This window comes from Lissotriton helveticus, chromosome 4_1 (genome assembly GCF_964261635.1).
Source record: "Lissotriton helveticus chromosome 4_1, aLisHel1.1, whole genome shotgun sequence".
Lineage (NCBI taxonomy): Eukaryota > Metazoa > Chordata > Amphibia > Caudata > Salamandridae > Lissotriton > Lissotriton helveticus.
The window spans coordinates 512,363,092-512,370,983 of NC_136063.1; positions in this window are offsets into that span (position 1 = coordinate 512,363,092).

Sequence of the window (7,892 nt, forward strand, 5' to 3'; positions counted from 1 at the left end):
CCCGCCTCACTACGCGGAAAACAGAAGTGGGTATGCTAAGAGTGGAGGAGCTGTAGGCGTGAAGGACAGGAAGGTGTGCTTCCGAGTACACACGTGCTGGGAGAGCAAAGGTGCTCAAGAAAGGAAGGCAGGGAGTGGGAGATGTGACTGGGACAGATGATGGTGAGGCGGGGAAAGCGCCAGAAATAAGGTAAACAGAAAGGGTGGGCAGGGCAGCGTGCTAGGTAGTAAAATAACATGGGTAAAAGTACATGTACCCCAGGGGAATGTGCATGAAGAGAACATAAACACCAAGACAGCGTGAGCATGGAAATGACAGAATGATGCACAAAACAAGTAAGATAACGCTAAGGTATTGTGCCGTGGTTCAGTGGCTAGGCATGATACACTAGTATAATATTCAATTCATAAGTTGAAACAAATGGCAATATAAAATGGATAATCTAGCGTGCATTCTCGGTCAATCAAGCCGTGAAGCCTAAGGTGGTCCTGAAATCCTCGGCCTGTGCGGTAATCGCAGGCAAGCGGCGTAGATAGACATAAGTGATCTGAAAATAATACAATATAAAGGTACAAAACACTTCAGAAATGAAAAAATATACACGGGACCGGTGGAGGTTAGAGTCAAGATCCTAGGAAGTATTCCAGTTCCTGGTCTATGTTGAGTCCCTCTTTGACAGAATGGAGGCGCATTATCCAGGAGGCCTCAGATCATCTTAAGTTCAGTTCACGGTTGCCCCCTCTGGGATTAGCCTCTGTGACGTCGATTCCGAAGAATGAAAGGTTCTTTCTCGTGCCTTGGGAGGTGCACAAGTTGATGTGGCAGGCGAATGGCGATCTGGCATCATTGTTGAGTATGGCCCTGATGTGTTCCATCATGCGAACCTTCAATGCCCTTATGGTGCTGCCCACATACTGTTTGCCACAGGTGCATTCTAGTATGTAAACCACGTATCTGGTGTTGCAATTAATGTTTCTCATGATCTTGTGTACCGTATTGCTCCAATCTCTGAACTCCTTGATGCCGCTACGGGCCCATTTACAGGCTCCACAGCAGCCACACATGTGGAAGCCATTTGCTAAGTTGCTCATCCAGTTTGTGTTAGTCTTTTTGATAGGAACGGAGGGGCTGAGCCTGTTTCTGAGGGTACGACCAAAATCAGGAGCCGAGGAAACGCGTCAATGATTTGGAACGCGTCGGTTGCAGAGGGTACCGGTTCCGTCGGTTTTCAATCCCTCGGGACTGAACCGGTACCCTCTTTAACCGACGCATTCCAAATCATTGACGCGTTTCCTCGGCTCCTGATTTTGTGAGGCACAGGCCACAAAACGTTTTCATTCCGTAAGCTCTAGGTCATCCTAGGCAATAGAGGCTTGACCGAATTAGGCATTAATCAATGTCCTGATGATGATCCCCATGATTAAACAGTGGGATCGAAACGCCGTCGACCTTTTATGTACCTTATACATTGTTTATACCATGCATTATCCAGATGTAAAGGTGCATTTTGAATTATCTGTTCTAATTGTTATTTCAGAACCTTGAAGCTTTTGCCTAAAAGCCCTGTTCTTGTTCACTGTTTCTTCAAATGTACTAATCTGTATGTGCTTAAGTAGGGTACAGGCTTGTGCCCCACCAAGTGAAATTGTCGAAGGAAATTCCTTGTTTATTCCTCCTGAAATAAAACATTGAAACCTCTGCCCGGCTGGACAAGTCATATCAATATAGAATCGATTGTGTCTATATTCATTGTTCTCGTAAATTCATTTGCATGGGACCACTGTTGTTTCCTAAAGATAAACACTGGAAGACTTCTCATTTACCTTTACATAGTGTTCCTTTTCTAGAAGAAGCTTGGGATAAACTGGCCATTGATTTTGCAGGACCATTTGAAATATTACCTCATGATAAACGTTACATTACATCACTTATTGATTATCACTCTGAATGGGTTGAGTTTGAATTTTGCGAAAGTCCAAATTCTTCATCAGTTGTTAATTTTTAAAAAAAGGGTTTTCTTTCTGAGGGTTCTCCTAAAGATATTGTAAGTGACAACGCATCTCATTTTTGCTCTTCAATTGTACAAGAATTTCTGAAGTTACGTGATGTTAAACATCTGAGTGGCACTTTATTCACCTTCATCTAATGGTTTAGTTGAAAGGATGAACAGGTTTCTCAAAAAAGGCATACAAACCGCTATTTCTTGTAATGTGGATGTTGAAAATTTTCTAAAAATAAAAGTATGGTCATATTTGGTTACCCCTCATTCCACAACAGGTATCTCTCCTTTCAGATTGTTAAAAAAAAGGAATCCCGATGGGAACATATGTCCATCTTGGATCAAAGACTTAACTACTACTGATAAGTCATGCTTAGCTTGTCATTATAAAAACATAGTCAAAGAAAATGTGTCAAATCAACATATGATTCAAAAGAGGAACTTTGATTCAAAGGTCATTTATTCTTTACAAAACTTTAGTTGGCGATTGGGTCATGACAGGGTCAAGAAAGGTTTGTCTAAGTTTTCCCTTCCCACACAAGTTCTCAAAATTTCCAAGGGTTCCCTCTTTCTTGATAAAAAGGGGTGGTGGAACAAGCGAGTCACTGGCAAACTTACTCCTGAACAGGCCAACAAGGTGTTTAAAACTAAACACGTGGATGACAGTTCTTCTTGTTCTTATTTTACTTTGGGATCCTTTTCTGACCATGTTTCCCAACCTGTACCACAGATGACACACACTCCAGATGATACAAGTTTACCTTGTTTTGATCATAATGATGATTCCCTGGTAGACTCCAACCCATCAACTTCCTCTCCCACAACTTCAACTAGAGTACATAGAGATTGTTATTTTCCTTCACGATTTAAGGATTACTATTTATCCTAACTTATTTCTTGTGTTTCATTTGATTTCTTTTATTTCTTTTGTTTTGTAAAAAAGGGAGATGATGTGAAGTACATGTTATGATTTAATTTGTAAGTTCTTCATTGTTTGCTATGCGTATTTTGTTAATGTCTATTGCGGAAGCGTAGCTTACATTCCACGGTGCGCACCTTTGAAAGGATGTTTCCTTTCAAAGGTGCATCGCTCGTGGTGCATGTTTCCATGTGCCTTCCAACTGCTGAATGCTTCATTCAGCGGTTGGACATCACAAAATACAGTCGTGCTCCAGTGGTTATGCTGTTTACCTGAAGAAGAATAAACAACGCTATTTATTCAATCCCTTCGTTCTTCTCTGCATTAATCTTTATTAATTAACGAAGGAGTTCTCTACTTTACAGGGGTCCCACAAAATGCTCGATAAGTTATTTATAAGCGTCGGGCGTGGCTTAGCAAGCCACGATGGCGGCTGTGTCCTGCTGAGGCTCCGCGATCGGGCTAGCATCTTGCCCAGTTCCCGAGATCGCCGGGAGCCTCAACTCGCCCAAGAAAGCACCTGTGATGTCCCTACACACTGGGGCGTCCATCGACAGACCCGGAACTGCTGCGGACGGACTGCCTTCTGCCGGAGCCGAGTGGCGCCAACCCCTGAAAATGGCGGACGCGGCTCTGGCCTGAGGGAGAGCGAGCCGCTGAGGAGCGGCTCCCTGAACGGCGGCCCCGGCGAACGCGGTCGGCTGACTGCTGCGGAGGAGCCTGCGGAGGTGAGGAGACCAGCCCGCCGGGGGGGCGCACCGGACGGCGCCTTCCTCCGTTCAGCGTCCCGACACCCAAGATGGCGGACACCACCCAAAGGCTCCGGTGCTCCGGAGCTGTCTCCCCGCCAAGGACCTGACCGGCCACCAGCCTCAGCCGGCCTGCCGCCGCGGATTGCGGGGGGCCAACGAGCGGGTCGCCTTCGCGAGCGGGGCACTCCGGAAGCCCGCAACCTACACAGAGGGCGGTGAGTGCGGATTTCTCCCCTCCCCCCCCGGGGATCTCGACGCCGGCGCCCTGGTGGCCCCCTCCTCCCTCGGGGCCCCATAGGAGGTCGCTGCCTACCTGGGGGACCCAGAGTGCGTTCACCGCCACACGTCGCCTGATGATCCCGGGTGCCTGACCCTAAAATGGCACCCATGGAAGCCTGACGCAGAAGCAAAACGCGAGCCTCACCCCGAGGGCGGGGGTGCCCCGCTCGTGCTGAAGGAGGTACCAGTGACCACGAAGAGTCCCGGAACAACAGCGAGACCGGCCCTCAGAGGTCTGCGCCGGACCGCGCCCTCTCCCTCACCACCCCCTTGTTGTAAATTATACCCTCTCTCGCTCCAGTGCCCGAGCGCGCAAAGTGGCAGCCGCTACACCGGGGCTCCAAGGTGCCGACCCTGATCACACACTGGGAGCCTGATCACCCTCCGATCTGCCACCAAGAGGTGTGGAAGACCTCGAGACGCTGCCGGTGGCTGTCCGCCGCCTCGGTCCTCCTCGGATTCCCACCACCTGACCTCTGGCCCCCCCGGCCGGGGTTGACACTGCGCCACCCGCAGGGCCTCCTAACGCCGTGGCCATCGGCCCCAGCAGCCACGGACCACATCTGGCGCCCTGAACTGGTGAAGGCTCCCTGAGACGGAGGAGAGCCGCCCTGAAGCCGGGGAGGACGGGGGGGACCGATTGACACTGGACTGCCTCTGGCCCTGATACGTCTGCTATCCCCGGAGGGCGCGGAGACCCGGTGGCCCACCCGACAGTACCTATGGGGAAGCCAAGGGCCCCGCAGGTGACGGCTGTCCCTGAAACGGCCGTTGAAAAGATGCCACACACCAGGACGTGGACGCAAGCCAATACGTCACAAACAGACCCTGCACTGTCGGCGAAACTGGACCAGGTGTTGGCGGCGATCGAAATGTCTCGCCTATCAATGGAGGAGAGGTTAGGTGCCCTGACGACGGACATTAGCTTGATCCGAGACGAACACCGTAAACTGGCGGACAGGGTAAAGGAGGGCGAACGGACCGTGACCGAGTTACGACCCGTGGTGAAGATGCAGGAGGAGGACATGAGAGAGGTACTTCGTCGTGTGGAGGCCCTAGAAGAGCGCACGGTGGACTTGGAAGGACGCTCGAGAAGATGTAACATCCGCGTCCTGGGCCTGCCGGAGGGGATTGAAAATTCGGATCCTCTGACCTATATGGAATCCTGGACCAGATCGTTCACCCCGGAGATTGAGAGATCACCGTACTTCTCCATCGAACGGGCCCACAGAGTCCCGGCCCGGGCACCCAAACCCGGCCTCCCTCCACGACCCATGCTAGCTAAATTCCTACATTTCCGAGACCGAGACGCGGTACTCCGAGCAGCCCGGACAGTGGGCCCCCTGCAGGTGGAGGATCAACATGTTATGGTGTTCCCGGACTACGCCCGGGAGGTCCAGCAGCGGCGATCCACCTTTCTGGAAGTCAAGAGGCGCCTTCGCGCTAACGACCTACAGTACTCCTTGTTGTTCCCAGCCCGCCTCAAAGTACTGTACAATGGGAAAGCCCTCTTCTTCACCACGGCGACGGAAGCACAGGATTGGGCTGAACTTCACTGCCCGCTGATCCCTAAGCCCGGACCCCAGAGGGCCCGCAACAACGACCCCAGACGATCTAGACGGCGGGGTGCGAACCGTGCCCAGACTGGCCGCCCCAAGAGCCAGGCGTCCTCCCCCACAAGGTCGCCCGACCTTGCGCAAATCATGCAAGAGCGGCGAGATGCCCTGCGAGCGGTGGTCGAGCTTCACACGTCACCCCCGGCATCAGACCTGGAGAGTCACCCACACCTGTTCACCCCAGAGAAAGACCGCGACAGCGATGGAACGATGTCGGGATTTGGCCCGATCTCTTCCCCACTCATGGCGGCACCTACATTGGACGCTACCCTGGCCGACCAACCTAACACCTCCTCATGAACAATGAACTGTCGATTCCTGTATCCTTCTAATGATCACCTGTTGTATTGCGCGATGTCTAGGTGCCTAGACTGTTTTGCCTGATTATAGCATGTGCATCCGAGCGATGGACTCTTCTCCTACAGGAGCCCGACCCGCGCACAGGCCCAGCAGCGACACATGCTGCCACCCCCGCAGTTAACTGTTGTATTTCTCCCCTAGTGGGATACTAGTTTGGATATGCCACCTTCGGTGCTATATCCCCAGTATTGGGACTGTTACCCACCCAAGGTTATACTAGTTGTTACTCCCCTTCGTCCCTCCCCTACAATTGTGGAAGCTTGGCGCGCAGGAACACACGTGACCCATATACACAGGCGACTTTTGGGTATTATAGGGGGACCCTCATCCCTACCACGGCACCCCAGGAATGGCAATCCCACGCTCAGACATTAACATCCTTACTTTGAATGTACGGGGCCTGCACACGCCCAGCAAACGATACTCTGTGTACGCCTACATTAGACGCATGTCAGCCAATATCGCACTCCTTCAGGAGACACACATAAATGCTACCGAACTCACTCGCCTGCAATCTAAATGGCGTGGAACCCTCTGTGCCACGCAATACTCAGCGTTTGCACGCGGCGCATTGATCTGGGTCAGACCGGGTACTCCCTTCCGGGTGCTCCGACGGGTGGTGGACAAAGAGGGGAGGTATGCGCTTCTGGAGGGAATACTGGACGGGCAGGGAATACTCCTTGGCAGCATTTACGCCCCTAATACAGACCAGGATAAATTCTGGGATCACCTCACGGGCATTCTGGCCCAGTTCACCACAGTCCCGTGGGTACTGGGGGGCGACTTTAACTGCACACTGGACACCACCCTGGACCGCTCACATCCTCCTCCCGCACATTCCCCGGCCCCCCGACAGGCAGAACTCTTTAGGACCTGGGTCACACACTGGGCGCTCACTGACGCATGGCGACACCTCCACCCACTGGCTCGCATTTACTCCTTCCACTCGATCCCACACAACCTCCGGGTCCGCCTAGACCGCTTCCTCTGTTCTGCACCAATTCTCCCTAAGATGACGTCTACGGACTACCTGGGCCGGATCCTCTCGGATCACGACGCTCACATTGTGCGACTAACCTGGCGCCCCCCCACCCACCGGTCCCCACCTGGCGCCTTCCTCGGGATTGCCTGACCGACCCAGTATTCAGAGACATGCATGAAACTTGCATACGGGACTACTTCGCACATAACGCGAACACGGCGTCGTCGGTGCTAGTGGAGTGGGACGCGTTTAAGGTGGTGGCTAGGGGAGAATGCATCAAACAGGTGGTGGGGGTTCGCCGCACCCTGGAGCGGACGCTCCTGACCTCGGAGCAGACTTTAGCCACACTCACTAAACGACTTGACGACTCGGAAGAGCACGCTGTGCTCACGGCCGAGGCCAAGACGGAATATCAGACCGCCTGCGCCGATCTCCGGAAGTATAATTTCAGGGCTTACGCCTCTAGGATGCATAAGGACAGGGACAAAACGGGGGCGCTGTTGGCTTGGATGGCGAAGCAGGACACCGAACTTAAGCCAATCACAGATATTATCAACCCGGACGGTGTGTTGGTGCGCTCACAAGCCGAGATTCTCCTGGCGTTCCAGCGTCATTATACACGAGTGTACGGGACCCCGACCCAGTACTCCCCATCTTCTGTAGACAATTTTCTAGACCCTCTGACTCTATCCACAATATCGGACACCGACAAACGCTCCCTCGACGCCAAGATTGCCCCATCTGACATCACCCAGGCGATACGGGCCATGTCTCGTAACAAAGCGCCGGGGTTGGACGGGTTCCCACTGGAATACTACTCGATGTTTTCCCCCCTGGTGGTCCCTCGTCTGTCGCGGGTGTTTGGGGCGTCTCTTCATCTAGGCAGGCTGCCCCAGTCACTACGAGAGTCCGTGATCGTCACCTTTCCCAAGCCCCACAGAGACCCACTCCATTTGGGGTCGTATCGCCCCATCACGCTCCTGT